This window comes from Styela clava, chromosome 10, assembly GCF_964204865.1.
Source record: "Styela clava chromosome 10, kaStyClav1.hap1.2, whole genome shotgun sequence".
Classification (NCBI taxonomy): Eukaryota; Metazoa; Chordata; class Ascidiacea; order Stolidobranchia; family Styelidae; genus Styela; species Styela clava.
In genome coordinates this window covers 1,612,166-1,628,967 of record NC_135259.1, presented here as the reverse complement: position 1 = coordinate 1,628,967, position 16,802 = coordinate 1,612,166, and the positions used below count along the sequence as shown (strand labels likewise).

The following is a 16,802-nucleotide window of genomic DNA, read 5'->3' as shown; positions in this document are numbered from 1 at the left end:
AAAAGCTTCCGTCATCACCCTCCCAAAGGTTACAAAATCATCTAAACAGAAAGCTAAACTCACATCTTCCATTAACCTTTTAATTTCTGGTTTTCTCCTCTCTAAAGGTATTTGAGTTTTGAGTCAATTCCTCATACTCCACATTCTTGAAGGAATGTTTGTAAATAAGCGTTCTTGTCATGAATCGCTTGTTATCTGGATAAAAGAACACAATTTATGTGTTTTGTTCGAATCATTATGACGCCATATACAAAACCTATGTCCTAGCAGTTAAATGTGGATAAAGACGCTAAAAATGACGAAATTATGACCACATATAAAATTCATATCTAAGATAAAACGAAGAAGAATGAAAAAAATATATATAAGTTTATGGCTGCCAAACCCACGCCCCGTGGGCCCTGTTTAGCCCGTCCTTAATCGAGTCCTTGAGCAAACATTTTTAAATGTTTTGAATATTTAAATTTTAGTACCGTATTTTATATAGGCTAAAGTATGTTTCATGATTATGACGTGATTGTTTCGGCCATCTACATACAAATGTCTGTTCTTTTAATCACGCGTGTATGAAGTCTTTCGATCTGGTGGATATCGATGTTCAATTTTTTTCAATTTATTTCAGAAATGCGCGTTCTGTTTGACAAATTCGAAAACTACTGTGCGATCATTGTCGACGAGACGCCGAGGAAAATTATAGGAATGAATTTGCAACCTCCATATCCAAATCAATTTTATTATTAATTATTGATGATAATAATTCTCCACTTTGTAACTGGTCAAATAGAGTTTTTTTTTTAGGAAACAGCCATGTGCGTATAAAGGTTTGACTGGAGTTACGTACGATAGCGGAAATAAATTTCCTATTAGCGCAATATTATTATCGATAGAGACTTTTGGGTTGATTTACTTACTTCGAAATAGAAAGTCGATTCAGTGGTATCAGCATCTAAGAACGTGATGGAAATGTTACACGATAATGGGTTCAAGCTGACTGAATGGGTTTCAAATACTAAATCGGTTTCACGTGAGATATACGTTTATCGTGTCGCCATAAGTATTGATTTAGATATCGAGAGACTTACTGCAAAAAGTGACTTGGGCTTGAACTGTGGAAGCTCTGTCAAATGATATCGAAGCATTCCAAGAAGCATTGCCAGAGTCGTTCCACTGAACGCTGATTCCGCGCATAATCGGCAATATTGGTACCGCACAGGGAAACGATGCACGCAAGGTTCCATTTAAAGCAAATTTATCTTTCAAATAGAGAACGACAAACTGTCGACCCGTGGTCATTGGTCAGTCGCTTTGACGGAATTGAACATTCTGACTGCCGATCGTTTTGTCAAATTGAAAGTCGGATCGTACGTTCGCAGTGTGAACATCCTTCAATTTTTTTTGTATTTAATTTAAAGGGTGTCGAAGACGTCGGAATGGTCGGTCAGTGTGTGAGTTGGCCTTAACTGTTGTATCGCATCAATTATTACATCATACAGCAAAAAGATCCCAAATCGTTAGGGGTGTTACACTACAATAAAATAAATATCCCGAATGATGTGAGATGAGCTGTACCTGATAGAATGAATACCCTTTTCATAAATCGAATTCTATTCAACCTTATTCCTATGAACCTTTCCCCGAGCATCAACTTCCTTGTTTACTTCGTGACATTGGCCAATCAGCAAGATGCAAAAAGTGAAGTAACAATGTTCCCTTCTTCGCATCCGCTCAGACACTTTTCAGACGTTTTTTGATTCCTTTTCCACGGAACACTTCGAAGTTGCTCGCGGAACAATAGTGTTCCGCTGAACACAGTCTGGGAAACGCTGCGCTAAAGCACTCCTAAAATAGCCCCGAAAATTTTGCAATGCATCAACTTCCTTGTTTACTTCGTGACATTGGCCAATCAGCAAGATGCAAAAAGTGAAGTAACAATGTTCCCTTCTTCGCATCCGCTCAGACACTTTTCTCACTCAGACAGATTTCCAAGCGTGGTCGTAAACATTACCTCGTTTTCGCGTTTTTGAACTTTATTCGTTAGTTTTCAGTTGTGTTTTAGAAACTTAATCACAAATCAGATAATTCAATGATCTCTCTGTCTTCCTAGGAGTTCTATTTTAATTGCAGTAATAAAAAATTAGTGTAAAAATAACTGAGATAGACTAGGCTAAAAAATTTTACTAGTACTTTTAAAAAACAGATTTTTGTATGCAATAAATCATAATGATGGTTTGAAACACATACCCCATTTTACAGGCGCCAACTCGCTAAAGCAGCGTTTCCCAAACTTTTTCGGCCACGGAACACCTCCACTTTTTATCTTGCCTCGCGGAACACCAAAAAATAAAAGGGTAAAATTGATAAAGAAAAAGTTAAAACTAACAGAATTGTGTTAAAATACCTAAATTAGGATTGAATATTTTACATGTTGCCATTATTATCAATGTTTTATTGTTTCTTAATTTAAATGGCAGAGATGGGGGAAGAAGAGTTGACCCTTTGCCTTTATTCTTTAGGTCTACTCGTTTGCCTATAGCAAAACCAAAATGATTGCTGTAAACTTGATAATGAACTTAACAGTCGAAAAAGCTAGGCCGACAGTTATCGCAAATTTTTTAGGGTCCGTTCCGGTAATTAAAGGAACCCGTCTAGCCCACCTCTTTGTGCACCCGATTCTGGCAATCTTAGTTGGACAATTTGACTCCAACTATATTCAGCTTGGCAATATATATTAAATGGAAGTTTTTCTTTACTGTTCACTCGCGTTACAAAATTACATTTGAATTATTTTAACAAAAGAGAGTAACATGAAATTACATTAGTCGATGCCAGTTACCTTTCAACATCGGGACTAGTTTTGTACCCTGGAATGGACCTTTCCCCGACCTTTGACCCCCGAAAAATCCTTCCTATACTTTACCATTGCAAAATTTTCGGGGATATTTTAAAAATGCTTTCGCGAGTTTGCGCCTGTAAAACGGGGTATGTGTTTCAAACTATCAATATGATTCATTGCATACAACAATCTGTCTTTTAAAAGTACCGGTAAAGAATTGTAGCCTAGTCTATCACAGCTATTTCTACACTGATTTTTTATTACTGCAATTAAATTAAAACTCCTAGGAAGACAAAGTGATCAATGAATTATCTGATTTATATTTAGGTTTATATTAGGTTAATGCGAAAACGAGGTAATGTTTACGACCACGCTTGAAAATCTGTCTGAGTGAAATAAGTGTCTGAGCGGATGCGAAAAGGGAGCATTGTTACGTCACTTTTTGCATCTTGCTGATTGGCCATTGCCACGGAATAAACAAGGAAGACGATGATTGGGGAAAGGTCCATAGCTGCAGAGCTGGGTGGAAATGAGAAACAAACAAAAATGAGAGGAAGACAACTTTCCGACGCACTGTCTGAGTAGCCTACGGTACCATGCGACGGCGTTTAGCCATGGTTAACTGAATATTCAGATAACCATGGTTTAACGGGTTAGCCTGCAACTGTAGGAAAGCTCTTCTTGTAATGGGAGATGTAAAGGTGGCTGTTTTACTTACAACTTCATTAGTGGGGATAGATATATTAAATTTAATGTGTTTGGTTAGAATACTGTGCAAGGGATAACAAAGTGACAGGAGAACGTGCTCATATACCGGTACCGTGCGTCGGTACGGGTACCGCACCGGTACTCGACACGCAAAGGATGTCTCAACTTATCATTTTCATCTAAGCATGCTAAATACACATAATGCCAAGGCCTATTTCGCTACCAGTAGTCTCATTTTACCGTAGTTCGAGAGAAAGAGAGGGCTAACTCGCCATGTCCATTTCTTTATATTTGTTGATCGACATCGCGAGTTTGAGAGAAAGAGAGGGCTAACTCGCCATGATGTCGGCTGATATTAGTGTTAAGCCAACTCCTCACGACAAGGTATCAGCCTTCGAGTCAGAATTTCTTTTTATCAGAAGAAACCCAAGCACAGATCTGGGGTGAAAGTGAAAGTAAAACAAACAAATGTACGGAAAATCAGTAGTTTCGTACCTAACATACTTCTAGTGGGCGTGGCATGACAATTTTTTCACGTATTAATCCTAACCCCCACCTGACTACACCATCCAAAAATTACATCATTACGACGTCACAGTGACGTAATAGAGCCCTTCAAACGCAACCTGATTATTAAGTGAAACGCCTGAGTAATGACTGCCGTCAATATTCATGTTAATTTGTTTGTGTTTGTGACTCGTTTTCTTTCTTCTTTGGTAAGTGAACGCGTTTAATACGTTTTAAACCTATTTTATTATGTTTTGTTCACTTTCCAGATTCTTCGTCTTAAGCTATTGTGTATATATGTTTATTTTGTTTTTGCGAATGAATCGAAATAAAATCTTATCTTATGAACTGCCATCCAAGACGAGCACCCGAACAGTTATTTCTCTCGTTTTCTTGTCCCAACGATTCCAATAGGAGAGAGATCGATAACGTCAGTCAGTTCTTTATCGTCGGTGCCAATGCTATTTCTTCGGGCGATCGTACGTATATTTGGCAAGGATAGGATAGAATTTACATATTTAAGCTCTATGATGTGATTGTGATGTCGTAGTGACGTAATTTTTGGATTAGGTACGAAACTAGACGAGACCCAAGATCTGCAGATAGGCATCATAGCTGTACATGGGAAAAAAACTGCGGAGGAGGACAAATACTTACACTACAGCACTAGGTTACTTACGGTACCGGTACTCTTTCTGTCTTTACAATAGGCTGGGCTGTAGATTTTGGAACATCTTCGAAGAAGAGCCTCCACAGACAGACAGATAATCCTCCGTCCTTGAAAATTTTCCAAACTTCCTTCAACTTTTCATTTGCCTCGCCATATTTCAGTATTTTGCCTCAACCCTTCTTGGTATATTTTCTTCGATTACTTCCACTATATTCGATTCCACCGCAATGCTGACCTCATGAATTTTCCTGTCACTTCGTGCAGTTGCAGGCATACCTGTTAACTGCCGTCGCATGACGAGTTAGCCTCCACCTGTCTTGGAGACCCGAAATATATTGTAACTTGTTTTAACATTAAGTACCTAAACAAAGAATGCCAGTACAGTACCGGTATCGTAATATACCGTACAGATTTAATATGGCAATGGTTATTCATAACAAGAGGGCTTTTGGAAAAAGACACAAAAAATATAGCTTTTTGGAACCAAAGTTACCCTAGCAGACATCTCTCAGCAGACATCTCTCTCGTTTTTGAACGCGCCGATCACTGTTGCCAGAACTCAGATTTCAATTGAGCGATGCGAGAGTTTACGAAAAAGGCATCGATGCAAAATCAGCTGATGCTTTATGTGTTGCCAGATTAACCATAAAAACTGTGAATAATTGCCGAAAAATCACAGTTCTCCCCCAAATATAAGTGTCTCACAAATATATCCGCTTAGTATAAGAAATATAAGTATAAGTGTTTATAATGGGAAGTAAACACAACGAGTTTGACAAAGATTGGATAGGTGGAAGAGTTACTTATTATCGTTTAAACCTGTCCCAGTCGTCAATTTTTGATAAAATTGGTAAAAAGACCTACTTTGCCCCAAAAAGATGTGTCTTACAATCATGACCCTTTCCATTTATACATAAACAGTAGTAGTACATTTAATAAAGTGTTTATACAACGAGTTTCAAAAAGTTTGTATGGGGGGAAGATATTTTTATTCTCGTTTAAACATGACCCGCTTGACAATTTATGATAGAAATGGCAAAAAGACCTCTTTTGCTCCAAAAAATGAGTGTCTTGCAATTACGGGCCCCACATTTACAAAAAACCAGTAGTAGTACATATAATATAATGTTAATACAGCGAGTTTGAAAAAGTTTGTATGGGGGGAAAATATTTTTATAATGGCTTAAACATGGCCCGATAATCACTTTTTGATAGAAATGGCAAAATGACCTATTTTGCCCCAAAAAATGAGTGTCTTGCAGTTATGGGCCCCTCATTTACACAAGACCAGTAGTAGTACATATAATAAAGTGTTAATACAGCGAGTTTGAGAAAGTTTGTATGGGGGGATAATATTTTTATAATCGTATAAACATGGCCCGATAGTGAATTTTTGATAAAAAAAATGGCAAAAAGACCTACTTTGCCCCAAAAAATGAGTGTCTTGCAGTTATGGGCCCCACATTTACAAAACACCAGTAGTAGTACATATATTAAAGTGTTAATACAGCGAGTTTGAAAAAGTTTGTATGGGGGGAAGATATTTTTATTATCGCATAAATATGGTCCGATAGTCAATTTATAAGAAAAATGGCAAAAAGACCTCTTTTGCCCCAAAAAATGAGTGCCTTGCAGTTATAGGCCCCACATTTACAAAACACCAGTAGTAGTACATATAATAAAGTGTTAATACAGCGAGTTTGAAAAAGTTTGTATGGGGGGAAGATATTTTTATTATCGCATAAACATGGCCCGATAGTCAATTTATGAGAAAAATGGCAAAAAGACCTCTTTTGCCCCAAAAAATGAGTGTCTTGCAGTTATGGGCCCCACATTTACAAAACACCAGTAGTAGTACATATAATAAAGTGTTAATACAGCGAGTTTGAAAAAGTTTGTATGGGGGGAAGATATTTTTATAATCGCATAAATATGGTCCGATAGTCAATTTATAAGAAAAATGGCAAAAAGACCTCTTTCGCCCCAAAAAATGAGTGCCTTGCAGTTATAGGCCCCACATTTACAAAACACCAGTAGTAGTACATATAATAAAGTGTTAATACAGCGAGTTTGAAAAAGTTTGTATGGGGGGAAGATATTTTTATTATCGCATAAATATGGTCCGATAGTCAATTTATAAGAAAAATGGCAAAAAGACCTCTTTTGCCCCAAAAAATGAGTGCCTTGCAGTTATGGGCCCCACATTTACAAAACACCAGTAGTAGTACATATAATAAAGTGTTAATACAGCGAGTTTGAAAAAGTTTGTATGGGGGGAAGATATTTTTATAATCGCTTAAACATGGCCCGATAGTCAATTTTTGATAAAAAATGGCAAAAAGACCTAGTTTCCCCATAAAATGAGTGTCTTGCAATTACGGGCCCCTCATTTACACAAGACCAGTAGTAGTACATATAATAAAGTGCTAATACAGCGAGTTTGAAAAAGTTTGTATGGGGGGATAATATTTTTATAATGGCCCAAACATGGCCCGATAGTTAATTTTTGATAGAAATGGCAAAAAGACCTCTTTTGCCCCAAAAAATGAGTGTCTTGCAGTTATGGGCCCCTCATTTACACAAGACCAGTAGTAGTACATATAATAAAGTGCTAATACAGCGAGTTTGAAAAAGTTTGTATGGGGGGAAGATATTTTTATAATCGCTTAAACATGGCCCGATAGTCAATTTTTGATAAAAAATGGCAAAAAGACCTAGTTTCCCCATAAAATGAGTGTCTTGCAATTACGGGCCCCTCATTTACACAAGACCAGTAGTAGTACATATAATAAAGTGCTAATACAGCGAGTTTGAAAAAGTTTGTATGGGGGGATAATATTTTTATAATGGCCCAAACATGGCCCGATAATCAATTTTTGATAGAAATGGCAAAAAGACCTACTTTGCCCCAAAAAATGAGTGTCTTGCAATTACGGGCCCCTCATTTACACATGACCAGTAGTAGTACATATAATAAAGTGTTAATACAGCGAGTTTGAAAAAGTTTGTATGGGGGGAAGATATTTTTATAATCGCTTAAACATGGCCCGATAGTCAATTTTTGATAGAAATGGCAAAAAGACCTATTTTGCCCCAAAAAATGAGTGTCTTGCAGTTATGGGCCCTTCATTTACACAAGACCAGTAGTAGTACATATAATAAAGTGCTAATACAGCGAGTTTGAAAAAGTTTGTATGGGGGGAAGATATTTTTATAATCGCTTAAACATGGCCCGATAGTCAATTTTTGATGAAAAATGGCAAAAAGACCTAGTTTCCCCATAAAATGAGTGTCTTGCAATTACGGGCCCCTCATTTACACAAGACCAGTAGTAGTACATATAATAAAGTGCTAATACAGCGAGTTTGAAAAAGTTTGTATGGGGGGATAATATTTTTATAATGGCCCAAACATGGCCCGATAGTTAATTTTTGATAGAAATGGCAAAAAGACCTCTTTTGCCCCAAAAAATGAGTGTCTTGCAGTTATGGGCCCCTCATTTACACAAGACCAGTAGTAGTACATATAATAAAGTGCTAATACAGCGAGTTTGAAAAAGTTTGTATGGGGGGAAGATATTTTTATAATCGATATGGAAAGGATCACCAAGTCTTTTGGCGTTCGTCTCGTGGACTTGGATGTCGGCAGGATACCTCGTTTATGGAGTGATGGGCTTCACTTATCCGACAGAGGATTGCATCGCTACATGGAGATCCTTGAATCAGTTATGTCAAAGATTGTAGTAGAAGGTAATTGCATTATTTTCACGCTAAAAATTCCAAACTATATTGCATAAGTTCAAGTGTCACTTTTTATGCTACGTTGTATATGCCCTGCATAGCGTAAATGTACTATACTGTACAAGTAAGTACAAGCAAAGCAAAGTGCTGTAGCATAGTTGTTTCCATGATGTTAGAAATATTAGTGTTTTTAAACAGTTTTTCTCGAGAACCATACATTTATTATTTTTATCACAAACGACTCTCACTACCGTTTTAATATTCTCAATCTCGGAATGTTTCAGATGCGCCGCCCAAGTCCTCAAGACCAGCAACTACATCATATAACCGTAAGGACGATTTTCATACTTTTATAGCTCCCATCGCTCATCGTCCATCTTATGCTGATGTGCTTTCGCATGGACGTAAAGCGCGTGCACCAGGACCAGATACAGTTGATAGGTCTCTATCGAATGTCCCTTCCCCCACCTCCATCCTTCAGAATTCTCTCCTTACATCTCTAAAGACTTCACCCCCATCCGCACAGACTTTTAGTCCATCTTATGCTGATGTGCTTCTGCGTGGACTGAAAGGGCGTGCTACAGACACGATTGCGAGATCATTGTCGTCTGTTTCTATTCCCATTCTCCAGAGCCCTTGCGTTACTGCTAATCCTTCGCCTCCACCCGCACATACTTTAAGTCCATCTTATGCTGATGTGCTTCTGCGTGGACTAAAAGGGCGTGCTACAGACACGATTGCGAGATCATTGTCTCCTGTTTCTTTACCCGCACATACTTTGAGTCCATGCAATGGTGATGTGCCTTCGCGTGGGCTTGAAGACAGTGTGCCACATAAAGTCTTGGTACCTGTGCAGTCTCACAATAGTGTGTCACATGCAACTCGTACCGACGCTAACTCTTCACAGAACATTGCAATGTCATTCTTTCGCCGTCGATCTTTTCGACAAAATACTGAGTTTCCGACTTCTGCCCTCTCTAGTTACCCGATTTGCACTGTTCTTCCAAATCTATTTCTGACAAAGTATCATTGCATAGTGATAAACCAACCAATATTGAATGTCTTAATTTTAATCGGCAAAGTCAGGCCATTACAGATTTTAGCCGTCTTGAATACTCACTCTTAGAATGCAAGCAGTCGGGAGGTGTGTTCTGTTGCTTTGAAATTTCGATTGAGTCATTTATTTCGGGAATTGACGGACTGGGTTCATTCAATCCAGATTGTGGCAACGACTGGGTCAGATTAGCCAATGTAATTTGGAACAAGAAGTTTGCAAAAAGTGCTTTGAAAAATGCCATCCGAAAATTAAAAAAATTTTGGAACAAAAATGCAGAAAAAATTAAAAGTCAAAGTTTAGTATTTCCGGTTCAACCCTCAGAGGTAGTAAAAACGCTTCCGTCAACCGACGGAACAATTGATATTTTCGACCATCCTGAAGTACCGGCATTCAGCGACACCATGTCGGATGGCAATTTGCCCGATTTATACTCTCATTTTAAAAACGAAAAAGACAGTGAAATTTACGAAAAAGAACGTAAACAATTTGGCGATTCACCAAAACAATCTAAGCGTAAAAATTTGATTTTAAAAAGTAACACACCGACTGACTGCAGCAGGTCATCTAAATTATCTAAGGCAATAACCACTGAAGAAGATTTAAAAGAGGTTAGTCGAAATTTAAATATATTTTCCAATTCGAACAAAACTGATCAACCTCCAAGTCCAGTGCAAGCGTCTGTCGTGATGGAATGCGGAAATCCGCAAAATAAAGCTAAATTTCGAATGGATAAAAAAATTTGGAGTAATCTTTTTAAATGCATTATTGGGAGGCGAATAAAAAATCCGAACTGGGTCGATGTCATTAGAAGTGCTATTAAAAAAAGTGACCCATACTGTTCGTATGCATTTAGATGGCATACTGTAAATTCGGGAGACTTTTCTGAACGCGTTTTCGCTTGCAGTGGACATTGTGGCTTCTCGGGCTGCAGTCGTAAAATATCTGTAATATCCTATAGAGAGGACCCTCGCATGTTCCATGTTAGGTATACGGGAAATAGGTATCACGTTGGTATTAAATCAATCCAACTTAAGGGTAAACGGCGGGAGGAATTGAAAGAAAAATGGGTTCATTCTCTTCCTCGCAATATGTATTTAAAAAAAATTGGTGCCCTCTCCTCCGATGTTTTTCATTCTGGTAATAGGGACGATGCTCCGTCACAGGCGGTGTTAAAAAAGGCGCGATATGAGGCTAGATTGGTAAATGTCCCAGATTTCGATAATCAATGGAATTCGCTTGACTGTTTGAGAAAATTTCAGGCCAGAAAATGCAACAATAAATTAATTCGTGGAACCTTGCAGCAAATTTCACAAGTTCCTCCAGGTATTATGTTGTGGTCGGAACAGTCTGTAAGAATATTCATCCAAAATGCTCAAAATGACATAATTTATATTGACGCTACTGGTGGGGTACTGCCTTCTGGTGCCCAAAGCCCATATTACATTTACGAAATAGTTACTCGCCATCCCCAAAAGGGCAAATCCCCATTTGCTGTTGCAACGTTTGTTACGAATCGGCACAACATTGCAAATATTTCGAACTTTTTGTCACAATTCCGTTCTGCTGTTTCCAAATTGACCAAACGATTTCCCGCAAAAGTTTTTATATGTGATGGTAGTATGGCCCTCATTAAGTCGATAATTCAGGTAAACATGCGCGAAAGTTTAGAGGCCTACATATCACGCTGTTATTCGGTCATTCAAGGCAGTGCAAATTTGGATATGCTTTCCCGACCCTTTCTTCACCTATGCACCAGCCATACCATGAAAAATTTCAAGCAATTGGCGTGTAGGGTTCCAAAAGTAAAGCGGGAATTCATGCATATATTTGGGTTGCTTGTTTGCTGCAAGGAAATTAAAAAACTTCGTAAAATTATTTATCATTTGACAATATTATTGATATCCCTGAATTCGAATCTTGTTGATAATAGCTGGTCGTACTTGAAAAAGCGTATCGAAAAACAAAATATTCCACCCCCACCCGAATGTGTTTTCGATCATGAAGCATCGGGTGAACTTTTACCAGATGCAGACTGGAGTGAGAGTAATCCTTTTACCGAATTACTATATCTGGATATTGCTAGAGCTACAAAAATTGCTACTGATGCGGGTTTTTGTGGTTCCAACTCTTTTTATTGTCCGGAAGTAATGACTAAATTTAAAACGTTTTATGTACCCAAAATTTGTCTATGGGGCGCTTTGCTAGTAGGTGATTTGGGCAGGTTTGGTACAACAATAGGCTATGAAAAGTATAAGCATTTTTACGCAAAATCATCGGTCTCTAACAAACAGAACTTAGCAAAAGATAATCGAACACAGGGAATCATGGAGAAAAGTCAACAGGAGCTAAAGCGTACTCGTTTCAACAACAGGCGGTTTAAACGTCTTGACGAGATCGCTGTAGTGTATGATCAACTTCATGATTCCCTAATTAGGGAATATCAGGATAATTTGATTGTTCGTCCCAAAAAAAGGAAAGTCGATAACAGAGACCAAATTGACCAAGAAATTGAGAAATGGGGTAAAAGATGTAGAAATATGGGTAATGATAAATCGAAAGGTATATATTTACAGCCACCGTCTAGACCTCTGAAAACTTCTTGCCCAATAGAATTGCTTGATAATGATGTATTGAAAACGGAAATACTATGTGAGGGGTCTTCTCAGTCAATGGCATTGCGATTTAGGTCACCCAAAATTGATTTTCGAAACTTGGTACATATGTCCAACGTTGACTTTGAAATATTGAGCTCCAATACCAATTTCCGAAGGGATTGGTTCACATCGGACATTATAAATACCGCATCGCTGATTTTGTCATCGCAGTACCCGAATGCTGACGGCCTTCAAAGCACGACACTTTATACCACAATATCTGGCCCAAAGGTCTACGCTCCTTTCAAAAAGTTTATTCAAATTTTGTTCGTGCATGATAATCACTGGGTAGCTGCGTCAAACATATTTTCTTTCAATCAGAATACCATTCAAATCTATGATAGTTCGTACTTGAAATACACAGAAAATGACAAATATGCTATTTCGCTTCTCATGCGGCCAACATTAGGAACAAACAAACTACAGATTGAATTTCCTCCCGTCCAGCAACAAACGTTAGGTGCATCTTGCGGACCATTTGCAATAAGTTTTTGCATAGCTTTATGCGAAAGAATTAGACCAGAGGATATAGTTTTCGATGAGATAAATCTGCGAAAAAATATTTATGATGGCATAAGTTCTAAACGATTCTCACCAAATTTTAATATCGGCCGAAACCACAATAAAACCAATACGAAATTTATGGATATTCAGATATTTTGTAACTGCCGACTGCCCTACATACAAAATCAGACTATGATAGAATGCACTTCATGTTTGGAATGGTACCACCCGGAATGTTGCAATACTCCTGTGCCAACTGAGGCACTGGAAGATTGCAAAATTGAATGGCATTGCGAGAAGTGCAATCGATGCTAAATTTTTTCGTTATATATTCACCATATGCCTAACTCCAATTATTTTTCAGATCCATCGGCTTCATGGACACACAAATGATCAGTCTATTTTACCTTTTGCAATATATGCCAAAGTTAAGAGTTTTCTCTCTCGATCGTCGCCAGTTTTGAGATGAAAACCATCACGATAGTTGGCACCTTGACGTAGTGTGGTGGCTTACTACTAAGACCAACTAATTATCCAATGCAATAAGTGTGTCTACTACCCAAAGTGTAAATGGGGGACCCTGATTATAAGACATTTTTTTAAGGGCGAACTATGTCATTTTGCCATTTCTATCGTAAATTGACTAGCGGGCCATGTTTAAGCGATTATAAAAATATTTTCCCCCCCATACAAATTTTTCAAACTAGCTGTATTAACACTTTATTATATGTACTACTGCTGGTCTTGTGTAAATGAGGGGCTCGTAATTGTAAGATACTCATTTTTTGAGACAAATTAGTTTTTTTTACCATTTCTATCATTAATTGACTAGCGGGCCATGTTTAAGCGATTATAAAAATATCTTCCCCCCATTCAAACTTTTTCAAACTTGCTGTATTAACACTTTATTATATGTACTACTACTGGTGTTTTGTAAATGTGGGGCCCATAACTGCAAGACACTCATTTTTTGGGGCAAAAGAGGTCTTTTTGCTATTTTTCTCATAAATTGACTATCGGGCCATGTTTATGCGATAATAAAAATATCTTCCCCCCATACAAACTTTTTCAAACTCGCTGTATTAACACTTTATTATATGTACTACTACTGGTGTTTTGTGAATGTGGGGCCCATAACTGCAAGACACTCATTTTTTGGGGCAAAAGAGGTCTTTTTGCCATTTTTCTCATAAATTGACTATCGGGCCATGTTTATGCGATAATAAAAATATCTTCCCCCCATACAAACTTTTTCAAACTCGCTGTATAAACACTTTATTATATGTACTACTACTGGTGTTTTGTAAATGTGGGGCCCATAACTGCAAGACACTCATTTTTTGGGGCAAAAGAGGTCTTTTTGCTATTTTTCTCATAAATTGACTATCGGGCCATGTTTATGCGATAATAAAAATATCTTCCCCCCATACAAACTTTTTCAAACTCGCTGTATTAAGACTTTATTATATGTACTACTACTGGTGTTTTGTAAATGTGGGGCCCATAACTGCAAGACACTCATTTTTTGGGGCAAAAGAGGTATTTTTGCCATTTTTCTCATAAATTGACTATCGGGCCATGTTTATGCGATAATAAAAATATCTTCCCCCCATACAAACTTTTTCAAACTCGCTGTATTAACACTTTATTATATGTACTACTACTGGTGTTTTGTAAATGTGGGGCCCATAACTGCAAGACACTCATTTTTTGGGGCAAAAGAGGTCTTTTTGCCATTTTTCTCATAAATTGACTATCGGGCCATGTTTATGCGATAATAAAAATATCTTCCCCCCATACAAACTTTTTCAAACTCGCTGTATAAACACTTTGTTATATGTACTACTGCTGGTCCTGTGTAAATGTGGGGCCCATAATTGAAAGACACTCATTCTTTAGGGCTAAATAGGTCTTTTTGCCATTTCTATCAAAAATTGATTATCGGGCCATGTTTGGGCCATTATAAAAATATTTTCCCCCCATACAAACTTTTTCAAACTCGCTGTGTTAACACTTTGTTATATGTACTACTACTGGTCTTGTGTAAATGAGGGGCCCGTAATAGCAAGACACTCATTTTTTGGGGAAAACTAGGTCTTTTTGCCATTTTTTATCAAAAATTGACTACCGGGCCATGTTTGGGCGATTATAAAAATATCTTCCCCCCATACAAACTTTTTCAAACTTGCTGTATTAACACTTTATTATATGTACTACTACTGGTGTTTTGTAAATGTGGGGCCCATAACTGCAAGACACTCATTTTTTGGGGCAAAAGAGGTCTTTTTGCCATTTTTCTCATAAATTGACTATCGGGCCATGTTTATGCGATAATAAAAATATCTTCCCCTCATACAAACTTTTTCAAACTCGCTGTATTAACACTTTATTATATGTACTACTACTGGTGTTTTGTAAATGTGGGGCCCATAACTGCAAGACACTCATTTTTTGGGGCAAAAGAGGTATTTTTGCCATTTTTCTCATAAATTGACTATCGGGCCATGTTTATGCGATAATAAAAATATCTTCCCCCCATACAAACTTTTTCAAACTCGCTGTATTAACACTTTATTATATGTACTACTACTGGTGTTTTGTAAATGTGGGGCCCATAACTGCAAGACACTCATTTTTTGGGGCAAAAGAGGTCTTTTTGCCATTTTTCTCATAAATTGACTGTCGGGCCATGTTTATGCGATAATAAAAATATCTTCCCCCCATACAAACTTTTTCAAACTCGCTGTATAAACACTTTGTTATATGTACTACTGCTGGTCCTGTGTAAATGTGGGGCCCATAACTGCAAGACACTCATTCTTTAGGGAAAACTAGGTCTTTTTGCCATTTTTTATCAAAAATTGACTACCGGGCCATGTTTGGGCGATTATAAAAATATCTTCCCCCCATACAAACTTTTTCAAACTTGCTGTATTAACACTTTATTATATGTACTACTACTGGTGTTTTGTAAATGTGGGGCCCATAACTGCAAGACACTCATTTTTTGGGGCAAAAGAGGTCTTTTTGCCATTTCTATCATAAATTGACTATCGGGCCATGTTTATGCGATAATAAAAATATCTTCCCCCCATACAATCTTTTTCAAACTCGCTGTATTAACACTTTATTATATGTACTACTACTGGTGTTTTGTAAATGTGGGGCCCATAACTGCAAGACACTCATTTTTTGGGGCAAAAGAGGTCTTTTTGCCATTTTTCTCATAAATTGACTATCGGGCCATGTTTATGCGATAATAAAAATATCTTCCCCCCATACAAACTTTTTCAAACTCGCTGTATTAACACTTTATAATATGTACTACTACTGGTCTTGTGTAAATGAGGGGCCCGTAATTGCAAGACACTCATTTTTTGGGGAAAACTAGTTCTTTTTGCCATTTTTTTTCAAAAATTGACTATCGGGCCATGTTTAAGCGATAATAAAAATATCTTCCCCCCATACAAACTTTTTCAAACTCGCAGTATTAACACTTTATTATATGTACTACTACTGGTCTTTTGTAAATGTGGGGACCGTAATTACAAGACACTCTTTTTTTGGAGCAAAGAGGTCTTTTTGCCATTTCTATCATAAATTGACAAGCGGGTCATGTTTAAACGAGAATAGAAATATCTTCCCCCCATACAAACTTTTTGAAACTCGTTGTATAAACACTTTATTAAATGTACTACTGTTGTTTATGTATAAATGGAGAGTTATGATTGTAAGACACATCTTTTTGGAGGCAAAGTAGGTCTTTTTACCAATTTTATTAAAAATTGACGACTGGGACAGGTTTAAACGATAGTAAGTATCTCTTCCACCTATCCAATATTTGTCAAACTCGTTGTGTTTACTTCCCATTATAAACACTTATACTTGTCTTTCTTATACTAAGCGGATATATTTGTGAGACACTTATATTTTGGGGAGAACTGTGATTTTTTGGCAATTATTCACAGTTTCTATGATTAATCTGGCAACGCATAAAGCATCAGCTGATTTTGCATCGATGCCTTTTTCGTAAACTCTCGCATCGCTCAATTGAAATCTGAGTTCTGGCAACAGTGATCGGGGCGTTCAAAAACGAGAGAGATGTCTGCTGAGAGATGTCTGCTAGGGT

The 16,802-nt window shown here is 37.5% G+C and overlaps 1 long non-coding RNA gene across 1 annotated transcript in view; it reads left to right on the top strand.

The window, feature by feature from the left end:
* The window catches only part of LOC144428340 (uncharacterized), a 283,628-nt gene that overhangs the window by 247,498 nt on the left and 19,328 nt on the right, over nt 1-16,802 (top strand). The window lies entirely within an intron of this gene.